The following is a 16230-nucleotide window of genomic DNA, read 5'->3' as shown; positions in this document are numbered from 1 at the left end:
GACCCCGCCGGCGTCAGTTTCGTCATCCTCTGACCCCGCCGGCGTCAGTTTCGTCATCATCTGACCCCACCGCCGTCAGTTCTCCAATCCTCTGACCCCGCCGGCGTCAGTTCCGTCATCCTCTGACCCCGCCGCCGTCAGTTTCGTCATCCTCTGACCCCGCTGCCGTCAGTTCTGTCATCCTCTGACCCCGCCGGCGCCAGTTTCGTCATCCTCTGACCCCGCCGCCGTCAGTTTCGTCATCCTCTGACCCCGCTGCCGTCAGTTCCGTCATCCTCTGACCCCGCCGCCGTCAGTTCCGTCATCCTCTGGCCCCGCCGCCCGAAGCCGCGCCGCTTTGTTCTCGCCCGCGCCATCTGCGCAGCCTCCGGTATCGCATGTAAATCTCAACACACAAAAAACGTGCAGCCGGCCGGACTGCGCCGCAGGACACGGGTAGGGCCTGGATCCCCAGGAAACCGGACCGAAACAGGGCAGGTGTGTCCGGGGAGCCCGTCCGACGGGGACGCCCATGTTATATCACCTGTCGCGAAGACGCCCCATTTGTTACCAGCTGCTAGCCAGGGCGTGACAGGCAACGAACGTGTCGTGCTTCCGAAAGGGCGTGTGTTTTGTGGCAGTAATGTGGAGGATTTTATGAGCATTGTCTGGATGGGCGTTACCTAGGTTAAGGTTGGTCATTTTGGCTTGAGAAACGCGACTTGCGTTTCGCTTCTACCACGTCGTTTTCGAAACATTTTGATCATTTATTAAGTTTGTGACATGGTGTGTCTTATCATGGTGAGAATGGTTAAGGACTGCTTTCCTTGTGCATCCACGATCTCCCTATGCTCTGATCAACGAAAAGACGTCTTCCGTGAATTGCTACATCCACATATCGCGTGGGCTAAAATTCTCCCATACGTGTTTTAAGGGTGTAAATCGAATTCCTACAAACGGGTGTGTTTTCGGTTCCATTTAAACTCAAGCGACAGTGTTGTTGAGTTTAACGTCGATATAACCTAAGGGATTTGCTGCATCTTTTGTGTTGGTATCTATCGCTACATTAGGAACGTAAGTTCTAAATGCGCATTTTTATCAAGATTTAGTCCAAGTCTTGGGATGGCGTAGAATTACGGGATTAGCGCCCGCGCTAAGCAGAGCTTTATGCGTGAGCACTGACCCCGCCATCCGACCGTGAGGCGCCACAAGGACGGAACGTCGCGAGGAAAGCCTGACCCACCACAATACTCGGCACGTCCCGTCCGGCCATCTGGCGTCACGTGACCTTGTTAAGCGGCGCTGGTACCATCAGCCGCAGGCGTCTCAGTCAGAGACAAACATCCAGCGCCTCAAGCGACGGGAACCCACCCAGCCACCGGTGGGGGAATCGCAGTGTAGACAGTCTCACCAACTGAGTTATCGGTCGTACGTTTCTCTCTCGTTTTTATGTATGTTTCTCTCTCGTTTTTTATGTATGATCCACGAAATGCAGCCACATACCGAATGATCTTGGCTGTAGCTCGCGGAAAGAATTTTTCCATTTAACCATAGCTATGACAGACGCGTTCGATGGGTGTGTCGATGTTTACCTTTTCTCAGAATTGCACACGGAAGAGTAACAACGAAAAGAGCAGCGCAGTGTCGTCTCCCGATCCCGGAGCCGGCGCCAGCGATAAGTGGCGAGGGTTGATGTCGAGTCTCCTGGGATCTCCGGATTTAACACCGCTAGAAAACACAAATTGCCGTCTGGTATCATTTACGAATCTGAACATGATTTAGGCAAATCATCTTTGCTTCCACGGTTAAGATCAAAGTTGCATCAGGTCATTAAACGGTTTGTACTTTGCATATAAGTTTCCAAAAAAGAACAGCAGACACGGAGTCCTGATGTTTATAATCAGCGGCCGGATGATAGAGACTGCGGATAGGACCGATCAAGCCTCCTTCTTTGGTGAAAAGACAGATTGGCAACCATTGCGCGTCAATAGCATGCCAAATTGTATTGCCGATGACACTTCCCGGAAGAAAATGAGGTGATTCAATGCAATGACCGTATCAAATTGTCAATAAATATTACGCTCACATACTACTCCAACGGATATATACGTTATGTAAATACGATGCAATGTCGTGTAGTGTTAACCGTTGCGTGAAAGTCCGAAATTTCCCCGTAATATTTGATGATGCGTGTATGCATATATACATATATACATTTATAGATATATGCACCTATATGTTTATATATAACATCATTTTTTCAATTTCGTCTAAGCATTTTGATTCGATGGGGCTAAAATCAAAGCCAACGGTGAGCAGAGGTCGCTGGGTGCGCCCTGACCCCTGACCCCATTGTCCCATCATGAAATTCCAGCCAAATGGCGGAACATGCGGCCAATGTCATCGGCCGCGAGCCACTCCAGCCAGGCGTAAATATCGAGCGCCGCAGCGAATCGAACCCATCCACCCGCCATTGGTAGTATGAGGAGCAAGCGCTTCAATCGACGGAGGTAGGGACGGCCATAGGGCTGCAGGGACGGACAAATGCGATCATGATATAAGCGTTAGTTATATTTCCATTTAGTGGCCACTTTTGCATCTAACAGTCAACACTTAATATAACTCTGCCCTGCCCTGTCCTGTCCTGCCCTTCCCTGAAAAATAGTGCACTTTGCAAGCCGTTATCTTTGCAACAAATGACCGCATGCTCACGCAACACACGCACACGTACATACACATACACCCACCCACCCACACCCACTCATGTGTGTGTGTGTGTGTGTGTGTGTGTGTGTGTGTGTGTGTGTGTGTGTGTGTGTGTGTGTGTGTGTGTGTGTGTGTGTGTGTGTGTATGTGCGTGCATGTACGATGTATTTTATACAGACATAGATTCTATTCGCTGCGAGCGGGTTGCTGAAAGACGCGACATCTGATCAAAATATGAGAGGTTCCGGTATGCTTGCATGGACGAATATCAATCGTGTCTGGCTGGGACCAGGGTCGATATTTCGGCATATCATAACGTTAGCCGGCGAACACTGACCGAGCACTGTGGCCGCTCTCTAGAACCCGTGTCAATGCCTGCGGGTCCGGCCGGCCAGCACATCTGGGAAGAGGGGAGAGGGGAGCGGATTCACGCGTGGGACCAACTGGGCGGGTAACTCAATGCCTCCGCAGAGGGTTTGGTTGTTTGGGCTAGAGCCATTTCGACCAGAATTGATCATTTCAGGGCTATGGGATGAGGGAAATTGTTAACGGTGGGACAGGCTTGCATGCGCCTGCAATCATGGGGGCGTGCAATTATGCATTAGCGCAGAGGGTAGCCGGGTGACCATTTATGTTCCCTTGCTTCCCTACAGTAGCGACATCTCTTGGTTGAGAAATAGACGGTTACTTCCAATGGAAAAGCTGGCAGCGGAAGCAACGCAACCGTGGAGGAAATGTTCCACATTTGAAGTTATTGATGCAAGCATGAAATATGATGAAACAGGGGCTGCGTATCCGAGTTTGGGATGGGGGAAAAGACCTTGCGAACGGCCTCCCAGGGCATGTTCTTTACATTTTGCATTTTTATCTTCTATGGCTGGAATAGAAGCCAGAAGTTACCGTGAGATCAATTCTGCCTGAATTTTATAGTCAATCAACCGAAGAAATCATGCGTAAAACAGCTGAATGAAAAAATCACCGGTGCTCTTTGTTTTGCAATGGTCCAGTGTACTTTTTCCTAACCGACGGAACTCCGAAGCTTTATTGGAATGTTATATGGCCTGGGCTGAAATATTGTGGACCCCGTGAATGCAGATAGAAAAGACCAACAGTTTTTCTTAACACGGTGAAGCCACGTTTGTCTAGAAATGTTCTACATTCATTCGGAACTGATTAGTGATGCAAATTATGTAACGTTATTTTGAGCATGTGCTCTCGCAAATCTTACCCGAAAGCTTCGACGCTAGGCGTTGCAGTCTCCATGGGCCGCGCAGCGTCTGCCCCGTGACTCATAACAAGACGTGGTCAACGGGGGACGAAAATGATGATACACTTGACAGAAGTACCTCTGAACGCTTGAGAACATCAAACGGCACATTTAGAAGGCAGCCGGACGTGTATTGCACCCGTGTGATTTTTAGGTTGATGAATTGAACGGTTGGCCTTCACAGCACCACGAAGTGGTGATTAAGTCTGGACGCAGAACTGGAGGAGTAAAGGGGGAATCTCTATTTGCGTGTTGCGGTAACTGTTAATCTGCCCTCAGGACGGACTCAAAGTCGTGAAAAATACACGCCTAGGTTAACCTTTGAATGGTGCGAATTAACTTCCTAAGACATTCGGAAGTAGTATCCCACGACGGGCGTCCTCGCGCAAGCGGCATCCGCCATCTGGTGTTACTAGCAGTGGCCAACGCCCTTCGGTTTTACGGAAACTGCAGCCCAGGCTATCGCCATCCTCGCTTCCGAGATTGCGTTCCACAGGCTCAAACCTTTTCATAATTTATGTTTTACTACATGCAACGGGGATTTCGCCGTCGGGCGCCAAGAGATGAACGGAGCGACAAGAAATGAAAGGAATCGGCCTTGGGCTCTCCAGACGGCAATATCTGCACCGCCAATTTACGCCGGCATTTGATAATTTGTCTCACTAGTCGACTCTGCAAAACAGTACACTTTCTCAGGCGAACATCGGATGGCCAAGTCCCCGCTTTAACTCATTTCAACCCACACTTTTCAACACCAATGAGACCACTCATTGCTTTCCGGGAGTGGGTCCCCTTTGAGCTGGACACCAGGGGGCCCATTGCTGCTCCCGGTCAAGCTGAAGGGCTATTCCGACCCACCGTGGGTTGTCTTTCGGCAGCCATCCTGGCGACACGTGGTGGGATTCCCTGGCCAATCCGGAGATCCTTAGAGGAATGCATCATATCACGTTGGTTCTCCTCCTAATGCGAGGAGGCCTTCCTGACACACGCAGACTATAGTCGAGCCCGGATCGACGCAGGAACGCATCGACGCAGCAGCATTCCTGATCGCCACAGGAGGTCCAATAGTTGGCACATAGGATCCCAGTTCGGCTTCACGGGCCCAGGCTGGAGTTGGGTTGGATAGCCCGCCGTTCGGCACTGGGGCCCTGACTGGCACTGAACCCTTCCGTTGCCTCAATGCGAACAATCATCATAAGATGTCATGTTTCCGCTCACTGTTGGGGGGCCCCAACCTAACGCAAGAGGCTTCTATCATTCGGGGTCCCATCACCGATTCTGCTGAGCACATCTTTCTCTGACCGACTCGAAGGTCCCTTGTCTACATAGGTAACTTTGTTCAGCCCCGTGGACCCGTGAACGATACAAGAGCCCCGCATTGTTGCAGGAGCCCCGGACAATGCATATCGGGGACCCGGCGGTATTCCTGCTTCAGAAATGGGCCCCTGGATCTCAGACCGACACAGAGCCGGCTGTTCGGTGTTGGTGATCTCTGGCCGAAATAGAGGAACGCCCTTTCTAAAGGGTTCCCAATTGGTGCAAGATGCCTTGTAACTGACACTTAAGATCACGACCATACGGGCGGGAGCCCTCCATGTGACCTACATCCAGCCCTTTGAGATGTTTAGTCTACTAATCGGGCCCTGATCTTTAGTTTCAAGAGACCTTTCGGCCCCTATTCGGGGGCCGAAGGGTCTCTTGAAACTAAAGATCTATTTTCCATCTCTATCTCTATATTTCTATTTCTATTTTGCGGGCCTCCCAAACACAGCTCCTGGCCGACTCGAGCCACTTGCCGCCACGACGTCCGTGTCAGGCGTTGTGGCCCCTGACCGACACAGGGGCCCTTTATTGTGTCAGGGACCCGAATGTCGCAAAACAAGGGCCCGACCTCGTTCATGCTTGCGAAATGGGTCCCAAGGGCCTCTTCGGACCTCCTCAACCAAAGTCCGCGACCGACTAAGGACCTCTAGCCTAGGCATGACCCTGTGTTATGCACTGCGGGCCCCTGACCGACACAGGGGCCCCAACCATTGTTTCAGGGACCCAGACCAATGCAAGTCGTGACTTCGGTCTTGCTCCTGCTTGGAAGATGGCCACCAGGGCACAGACTGACAGGGAGTCAATTGTTTGGTGTTCGTGGTCTCTGGCCTAGTTAGATACCCGCATTGTCTCAGGTTCTACGCGCCGTGACCCTTTTTGTGAACTACAGCCAATCCTGCTGCTCTCATGCCCTCCAACCGGGCCCTTGATAGCCTGTTCCGCTGGGCCGCGCGGGCCCCTTTTCGAGCCTCATCGAATACTGCCCTTGGTTGTCTCGGGCCTCTTGCGAGCACAGGGCCCTCTGTTAGGTGTTGTGGGCCACTGACAGATACAGGGCCACCGACCAGTGGAAATCACTGGTCGGTGGCCCTGTAGGCTTTGTAGCCGATTGGGAAGTAAGCCACCAGGCCCATCCCAATACGGAGCGGGCTGTGTGGCACGAGTGGTGCCTGGCCCCGACATATAGGCCCATATCGACCGTTTGACTGTCATTGGAGTTTCCGTTCCCGCAGGCTGGGCCCTGAATACAACGCCGATCAGCCCTTTGTGCCCCCAGACCCTCGAATCGAGCTGTTGATTGTTGGACCCGATGAGTCCTCCAGCCTCTTCGGACCTCCTCGAACACTGCCTTTGGCCGACCTGGGGCTTTTTGCCAGTACAGGGCAAGGGCTGTGGGGTCTCGACCTGACCCTAAGAGATGAAAGGTGCCTTTTCGGCACATCAGATGCTTACTTTGTCAGTCTAAAATGGATGATCCCCTGATTAAAAAGGGCCATTTTGAGTCCACAGTGGCCCTTTCTAGACCTCAGAGAGCCCTTTCTGAGCCTACCATGGGCCCCTTCCTAACCGAAGACGGGTCCTTTCTGAGTTTACGATAGCCTTTCCTGATTGGAGATGGGCCATTTCCAGGCCTAAGCCCACATGGGCGTTTTGTAGCTAGGAATGTGTTCAGACCTGAGACGGACCCATCATAAGTGGAAGGCGGGGTGCAGACGTCAGGGGGGGGGGGACGCCAGCGGCACACATGTCTCCTCTTTGGTCCAGACGGGCCGCTGGGGCTCCTCGCGACCGACGATCAAGCGGCCCGACTAGGGGGTCCGAAGAGTTGGACAAAGGCTGCATCAAGAGATCCCAGTCCACAAATGTCCATCAGGGGGCCTCTTGCGCCGATTGGGCCCCTGGGGGCAATGAGGGCCCGCCAGTCCATCCGCGACCACGAATTTCTAAGAGTCTAATCCGTGGCCACCTAGGGGCCCATTTACAAAGCTGGGTTCATCCCGGGACCTCCAATTGTCAAAAGACGCTTGACGTTGGTTGGGGTCTCTGCAGCATTGAGAGACCTCTGCGTTGGTCAAGGGGGGACACAGTTCGCCTAACAGGGGACCCTATGTTGGCAAAGGCCCCGACTCGGCCACTGTCCCGTTTCCTGAATAGGGATAGAAACATGACCCCGATTGTCAGGAAGTCTGTTAAGTTGACCGTGCCTGTTTACAATGAAAGGAAGTGTGATAATTGGCAATGGAAGGACTCATAATGAGACAGCCAGAGGACCCTGCGTCGGACCCGGCCCAAAGAACGAACGTAGGTGGCCCGATAAACTGAACTGGAATGATATGCGAAGTATTGGATCCCCTGGGTCGGTAGGCGATCATTTGGCGTCAATGAGGCCCCCTGCGTCGATCCGAGATAAATCGCTCCAGTCTGAGGGCCTTCCGCCCCAGGAAGGGGACCGATGCATGATGCATCCCTCTGCGGCCCTCCTGGTCGACCAAGGGGCCCCAGCCACCGTGTCTCCGGAGTAGTAGCCGAAAAGTATGCCCGGTTGGCGGGTTGGAATGGAAGTTTCCTTCAACTCCTGACCGGGAAAGGCAATGAGGCAGCTCGTGTTCTTCTTAAGGGGCTCTGTCCGCGAGAGGAAAGGGGTTTCCTTAGTGTTTAATCCATTGGGCTCCTCAACGAACGCTTTTGTGGGCATGATGACAATAAATAAAAAAGTTGGGGCCCTTCGAAATAAAATGGGCAAAATCTGGTGATTTTGGGGTACCTTTTCACCCCTAGCCCCTTATGAAGCCCTGTGTCGTCCCAACCCTTCTTGCCAAGACTTTGGTATATATTTACCCTGGTATAAAATAAGACTTGTGGGATCTGAGATAGCCTTTTCTTGGGCTTAAGTGCTTGGATGGGCCCTTCCGGATTTGAGCTGCCCACTTTCTCAATCTAAAAAGTGTTATTTCATGGGGTACTGAGTGGTCCTACTTGAGTTCACAATGGACCTTTTCCAGACCTGAGCCGGCCCTTTCTAGTGCTCATGATGGGTCCCGACCCAGATCTGAGACGGAGCCCCTCTGAGTTTGCGATGGGTGCGTCCTGACCAGAGACAGGCATTTTTGAGTTTACAATGGGCCATTCGCAGATCGGAAAAGAGCCTTTTTCGAGCCCGAAACTCTTATAGGGGTGTGCTACATTGACATTGTTTTTTTCGGACCTGAGATGGGCTCTCTACGCTTATTTAGATGACCCACAAAAAACAATCCTTCCAAAAATATGTGAGTGGCCGTATTTGGACCACCTGAAATATGGAGGGAGAAGCTGTTGCCCTTATCTAATACATGTGGACAGTTTGCCCCGCAGATACACTGACATTGGCTTTCTGAGCCTGCGATAGGCCCACTCCAGACAAGGGATGGGCCTTCTCCGTGTGGTTAATATGCTCCTTAATACGTCATTGTTTAATTAGGTCATCGTACCTTGTACAGCTTTGATTGAGAACAAATTTACGGCCGTGATATCTGGAACTTGTGCTCACAGACGCCAGATATTAATGACTCGACAATTATATTAGTGTTGGCATTGATTGCCGTGTGGCCAATGAAATAACGGGACTTGAATGGCGTCATAATGACGCTCATAACGGCGTCTGGGTGACCTTGAAATGGTTGAAAGCCTGCGCAGCTTGGTGGGTGTGCAGCTCAAAAACTAGAAGGGTTTAGGTTTTGAGGAGGCCAGGGCTATGATCTGCACCAAATTATATTAAAGTTGGCAAGTTCACTTTAAAATCGCATAACGAAATAGAACACTCCGCCTTAAGGGAGTGTCCCACCTTCGGGGCATATTTGAAAAGCATTCTCTAATGAAAGCTCACGACTAGCGATGTCTAATCATGGCACTGGGTAGTGCCACTGCAGCACCGTTAAGGCATGATAATAATATAAAGTTAAATTATCCTCAGTCCTAACTACGCTATCCACGCTTTGTGTACAGACGTGAGTGTCACGTGACATCAGCTGCACATGATCATCTGGCACGTGCGGTGCCGCCCCCGCCGTGTCTACACCCTCCCCCCCCCCCCCCCCCCGCCCGGCGCCACTGACGTCTCCAGTCCAGCGGTCACGGCCCGTCTGTGGTGACGGGCGACCCTGGGTGGCGGTCACCCGCCCTCCTCAGCCTCTCCTCCCCCCCCCCCCCCTCTCCCGGCCGGCAGCCAGGCGGCAGGCCGCAGACTGCACGCCGCGTGGAGACAGCTGCGGCGGCGCGGCGCGACGCCGATCCCGGCCGCATACAAGCACGCCGTGTTTGTTTCTCCGCGCCCGAGAGGCCACACCCGTCAGGAGCGCGAGGAAGTCCGAGTCCAAACACGGCCAGCAGCTCCGCACGCGCGGTTTCTGGCCGGCTGCGCGGCTGTCCACGGCAACCGCGCGACGACCGCGTCGGTCCCCAACGCGGCCAGGTGACGGCGGCGCCGCGTCGGCTGGCTCGCCGGCACCCGTCGTCCCGACGCCGCCTCCGGCCGCCGCTGGGCCGCGCACGCCCCTGGTCACGTCACGGTGCCATGAGCGGCACGGCGGCGTGCAGAGGCGACAGCTGCCGGCGCGACACTTGATAGCGGTGGGAGTGTTGACGCCGGCTGTCATCGCGGCCGGCCGCCGGCTCTCGTGATGGCCTCGGACGGCGCGGATTTTTGTGCGGCGGCGAGCCGGCTGGCCTGCGGGAAGCGAAGCGTGCAGAACGTCTGGGTGCACAAACGGCAGCCATATGATTCGTGGAACACTTCGTGCGTGTGGTAAACTGGTTTTGCGGTGACTGAAATGATAACAATTTGAAGCATGATCTACCATATTTGTTTCACTGTGGAAACGTCATTTATGCGGACTAAGCGGATGAGTAAATTCAGAATAAGAAAACAATATTAAACATGGGTTGAAAGCAGAAAACACTGACACACTGAGCTTTGGTTTGTTTTCATTTGTCTGATAGGTGTTACAAACACGTGTTCATCTGAATAAGAACATAGAGCGGATCTAGTATGGCTTAAGACTACAAATCCTACCTGACTTTTGAAGGCCAGTCTGGCCAGTCCTGTTTAACTTAGGGCTCCGTATCTTGTTAGACATTTCGCGATTTTGGTGCCGCTTTCTGGACCCTTTTGGTAAAGCGTAAAAATGCTATGCAAAGGATAGGTAACGATGGCCCACCATGCATTCGTATATGATACGACCGCGAAAGCACCTGACAGGTAATTACGCGGTTTAACTGCTGCACACCGCTGCGTGTCCACGCAGAAGGTTTTGTAGGCCACTTGGCGACAATTCGCCAGAAGATTGGCTGTGAACCGCTACTGCAGACATCATGTGACGCTGGATCGTATGTACCTAACAAATGTTTTGGCAGTATTTAATTATGTCATTGTATGCGTGCTGTAGCGCCTATATTTACTCACTTTGATTGTAACGAAGTCACGTGGTTTTGATTACAACTCGATTGCCACTTTCGATTGTGAATCGTAAACCATAAGTAGATGACTTCATTTCAATGTGCATTCTTCTATGGCGCCTCGGGACCATAAGGTTTGGCTCTGCTTGTTTGAATTGTTTTTCAGTCGGCAAACTACTTTATTCTAGCATTCGCATGCCTATCTGAAAGGCTGATGCCGACAGGATGTAGCATTGTGCGCCACCGGAGGCAAAGTTTCGCTCCGCCCGTCTCATTTTGTCGGCCCCTCAGCCGGGCGGTGAGCTTTCGCTGGGACTTTGCTGAGACTCCGACTCGTTGGCGGCTAGTTTGCATTAGAAAGAGTCCGTGCGGCTTGTTTACCAGCGCGCCGGATTGGCTATCGCCAGACATCGGAGTCGCGCCGTTGTCCGCGCGTGTTTTTAATTCCGCGCGCTCTTCAGCTATTGTCCGCATCTGCATAATCACCGCACCCAGCGAGCGGCTGCGAACAAATGATCTCGCCGAGAGGAGCAGGCCGCGCCGGGAGCCGGGCCGAGGAGCCCGACTCCCGGTAAAACACTGCTGGCGCCGGCCACGACCGACACGCCCCCGCACCAGCTGCCGTCACTGCAGGCGCATCGAGCAGCGCCGCACTCCTGTGCCCGCGTGGCGAGCGACGGCGGGGGTAAAGGGAGGGGGTTGGTCGGCGATCGTTGTCGACAGCGCGGTCAGGCACCGTGCCGTCGCCGCGTCACGAGCCGCTGCACAGGTTTCTCCCGCTCGGAAGGCGGACCGGGACGGAACGACGATCACGGGACGGACCGCGACGGCACTGGCGGTCACGGGACGGACCGCGACGGCACTGGCGGTTACGAGACGGACCGGGACGGCACTGACGGTCACGGGACGGACCGGGACGGCACTGACGGTCACGGAACGGGCCGGGACGGCACTGACGGTCACGGGACGGACCGGGACGGCACTGACGGTCACGGGACGGACCGGGACGGCACTGACGGTCACGGGACGGACTGGGACGGCACTGGTGGTCACGGAACGGACCGGGACGGCACTGACGGTCACGGGACGGACCGGGACGGCACTGACGGTCACGCAACGGACCGGGACGGCACTGACGGTCACGGGACGGACCGGGACGGCACTGACGGTCGCAGGACGGCCCGGGACTGCACTGACGGTCACGGGACGGACCGGGACGGCACTGACGATCACGGGACGGACCGGGACGGCACGGATAGTCACGGGACCGGTCTCGGGACGGACCGGGACGGCATTGACGGTCACGGGACCGGTCTGGAGACGGACCGGGGCGGCACTGACGGTCGCAGGACGGCCCGGGACTGCACTGACGGTCACGGGACGGACCGGGACGGCACTGACAGTCACGGGACGGACCGGGACGGCACTGACGGTTTCGGAACGGACCAGGACGGCACTGACGGTTTCGGAACGGACCGGGGACGGCACTGACGGTTTCGGAACGGACCGGGACGGCACTGACGGTTTCGGAACGGACGGTAGCACCACAGGCTATGGAAGGGGCGGGCGAGGGCGGATCGGATGGGGACAGTCATGGCATTGACGGAGACGGCAGGGAACGGATGGGGGTGTGGCTGGGAACGGGATGGACAAGGACGGGGATGGGTGCGGAACAGACGGGCGAAACGGAGCGGAACAGAACAAGACGGATGGAAGAGAACGGAAAGGGCGAGACGGAACAGACGGGCGGAGCGCACGGGAGGAACGGATGGGTATGGGGCGGGCGAAAGCTGCGCGAACTGGTCATGAGTAGGACTGGTGAGGACGTACAGATTGTTAAGTTAAACCAGTGGGAACGTTACGAATGGAGAAGAATTTAATGGAGGAGAATTTTGTCCAGATTAAAAGTAGGTACGAAACGGACTGGGCCGGATCCAATGGTGTCTTTCCAGGAAATAGTACTGACGTAGTAAAAAGAAAATGGTAGTCCACCACCTCCAGGATGCCTAGACGTACCATATTGTGAAAGATATGCAGAGCTGCACACGAAAATTTGTTTTTCCTTAGACCTTCTTGTCTTCATGAATATCGGTTTGTATATACACTGTAGTTTGATCAGTTCCTCTGAACATTTTCCTCGTCATTTATTGCCAATGGCCACGTTTAAATCATCAGCATCGTTGACAATTCTGAAATTACAGTATCGTATAGTCTCCGTCATTAAAAGCAAGTGAATAATAGGTGCAAGGACGAAGCAACAATACGAACGTGAACGGGACAGACACGAACGGAACGCGCGCGGACGGAACGAACCTGAATAGAATGTATGTGGACAGACTCGATGTGGACGGGACGGACGTGGACGGAGCGGACGTGGACAGAACGGGTGTGGACGCAGCCGTCGTAGAAGGAACGTAACGGGCGTGGACAGACGGAACGTGAGCGGAACGGATGTGGCCGCAGCGCACACGAATGGAGCAAATGCGTAGTGATGGTTCAGATCGGTGGGTCGTGCTGGCCGAGTACTCGGCGTGGCACGACGTGGAGCACGTTCGCCTACGCCGTGGCCCGACCTGGGCTGACCCGTGACCGGTGCGGCTCCGGTGTGTTCACCAGCCGCCGACGGCCGTGGGGAGACCGCCCGCATTTGTCGATAGGGAACGGGCCGCATGCATCCCGGCTCTCTCCAACGGACGGTTGATCTGTTGCCGGCTCGTCGGTGTGCGGACTGACCCGACCTGTGGGGTCATACGCGTGTCGACGGCCTCTGAGCTGAGGTGTTGCACGTGTTTGGGGTGCGCCTGACCTGTGGGTCTGGGAGAGTCTCGCGACAGTGCCTGACGCAGGGTGGGCCCCACCCCGATCAGCCTCGGCTGGCTTGAATTGTGACCACTTTCAACGCGATGGTCCCTGACCTGTGTCGATGTGCTTGACTCAGGCATTACTCGTGCCGACCATGGCACTAGCGCAGAGCCTTTCCCTGACTGACGGCGATAGCGCGTTGGGTCTCATCTGACATGACTGAGATTGGTGCGGAGTGGGATGGGGAGAGAGGAGTGGGGTGGAGAGAGAGGAGTGGGGTGGGGAGAGAGGAGTGGAGTGGGAAGCCCCTCAGCACACCCCACATCTGTCTTTGTTAGGCCACGAGTTCCAGTGACTGGCGGCATTACGAGCCTTGGATTGTTGGCGGTACCGAACTTCTTTCGACGTCCACTTTAAGCGATTATTTGTTAAGTTTCCTCTGAGCCTGTCTGAAACTTATGCTGCCACAGAAGCAAAGCTGAAAACATGGCCAGACAGCTGAACATACTTTTCGCACCGCATGAATACATTTTTAGGGCCATTCGTTTACGACCACTAGTCCGCCCCGCTGTTGACGCAATTCGCACGGATGGCAATGCCTCCGATCGTGCCCCGCCGACGGCCTGTGAGTGGGGCCGGGAAAGCGTCCAGGGCATGGTTACACAAACAACAAAGAAGAGACTTGTTTGGGGTTAGCGTGTCTTATTCTAGTCCCTGACAATATGCATGCTGCTTTGGGTTTGTGATCTAGCACAGGGAACAGCGCCTTAAGCCACATCATTGACGCGTGCTGTGTCCCGAGTGAACTACAAGATTTTGACCAAGTCGCATCCAATACGTGGACTGCGCTGCCCTTCCGCCCTTCGCCTTGAAACACGGGAGATGGGCTGCGGCTGGGGGCCTAGTTATGTTCACCTACGTGACAATCATTTCAGATCTTCCGTCCTGCTTCATCAGACGCTGCAAACCAAAGTCAGAACACAATTTCATTTATATTCAAAAGCACGGAGAACCGAGTGGAAGCACAAAATGAGATTTAAGACGACACTTGGCGACTGAGGTCGGGTCCAAGCTACTCTAAATGGTAATTCGAGTGGTTTCGATGCCATTGACTGCGCGAGGAATGCCGCACCATAGCTCGGCGGTTCTTTTCTTCTCGCAGGCGTTAGGTACCGCGTGGTTCGATAGTGGTTTAGAATATGCGCGACATACGACGCAGGCATCTTGGGTTTAAAAAGGGCGGTATCGCTCGTGGATATATGAATCATGGTACGAACACATGCGCCCATTATGCCAACACACACATACGGTACCATGATACGGTAAAAGACATGGCGTTACACCGATAGATGCCTATATAGTGAAAGCTTGTACACTTTGGGTCGTGATCTGAAACACGTGATGAACGTTGCTGGTGGCTTATGATTGTTCGTTTCGTTTGGTTGTTGGACGTGGCGTTTACATCATGTGACATCAGTGAGTTAATATGTGAGTTCAGCATGTCTCAAAGGTTCAGACAGGATGGCAGGTTCCAGCAATGTTTGGCCACCCGGCTCTCTGTAATAGGTGTTGTAAAGTAGTTCCCTGCAACGCAGAGGAAGCTACGTGGTTTGGGTTTTACTTTTCTTTTCAGAAATGTCGTAATTGAGTTGTGTTCAGTTGCATATAATGATTTAAACTGACCAAACGGCATTGTCACACATCATTGTTAGAATCTGGTGATACCTGGAAACGGTCCACCATAAATGTGTCTGCTTATTACTTCTGAAAGAAAATGGCCAAGCCTCGTCGTAATTCACCTTTGAGTTTCGGGCATGTACACATTTTAGTCAAGAGAATCGTCTCATACCAAAACTATATGCAACTTGAATGTCCTGTCCATTTGCCTAGAGAATATCAACTTGTGGCCGGAGCATAATGGAAAGGGATGCGACCCACCAAAGAGTTGATGCATCTTAACCTGCTGCTTGGCTCTGTAGCTCCTGTCGCTCTGCCATTGATCCTTCTAAAGAGTCTCGAAGCGTTTTTCCCTTCATGTGCTGACAAGTCCTGTGTGCTCAGCTAGATGGAACAGGCAGCTGCGGGCAGGGGCGTGCGCAGGGCTATACAGTTAAGGCACAACTCAAAACTTTTCTTTTGAATACTGAATTTACTGCTCCGCAGAAGCGCAAAATTTCTGAGCGTCGTAAACAACGTCGCATGTTCTCGACTTTCTTACTTTTATCAGTCTAAATTTAGTCACATATACACATACCCCCCCTACACACACACGTATATATATATATATATATATATATATATATATATATATATATATATATAATATAGACATATATCACAAAGTTCACAAGCTGCAGGCGCACATGTCTCCGGGACTAGCATGTACGTGCGCCCTTTATAACACACTAGTGTCCACCACACGTCCGGTCCGGGAAGATGTGCATTCAAGTAACATCGAGCGGCAATGGACAACAGCTTGCGGGCGATAAGAGTGATGGTTCGATTCTGCAGACGCCAGGAGAAAAAGCCTAATACGCGACTGTGCAGCATCACTCTCGTCTCAGGCAAACGCCTCGCTGTCGATCAAGGAGAGGTCCATCACACCGGCCCCGAAGCGCACTCCGCCTTGGCTGTCTAACCGAGCTGGATCCCGGCGTCACATCGCGTCACGTCACGTCACGTCACGAAGCGTCACATTACGTCACGCCACGCCACGCACTACA

This window comes from Pollicipes pollicipes, unplaced genomic scaffold (genome assembly GCF_011947565.3).
Source record: "Pollicipes pollicipes isolate AB1234 unplaced genomic scaffold, Ppol_2.1 Scaffold_2555;HRSCAF=2994_pilon_pilon_pilon, whole genome shotgun sequence".
Taxonomy (NCBI): domain Eukaryota; kingdom Metazoa; phylum Arthropoda; class Thecostraca; order Pollicipedomorpha; family Pollicipedidae; genus Pollicipes; species Pollicipes pollicipes.
The sequence above is the reverse complement of the archived record's forward strand: the minus strand, read 5'-3'. Positions refer to the sequence as shown.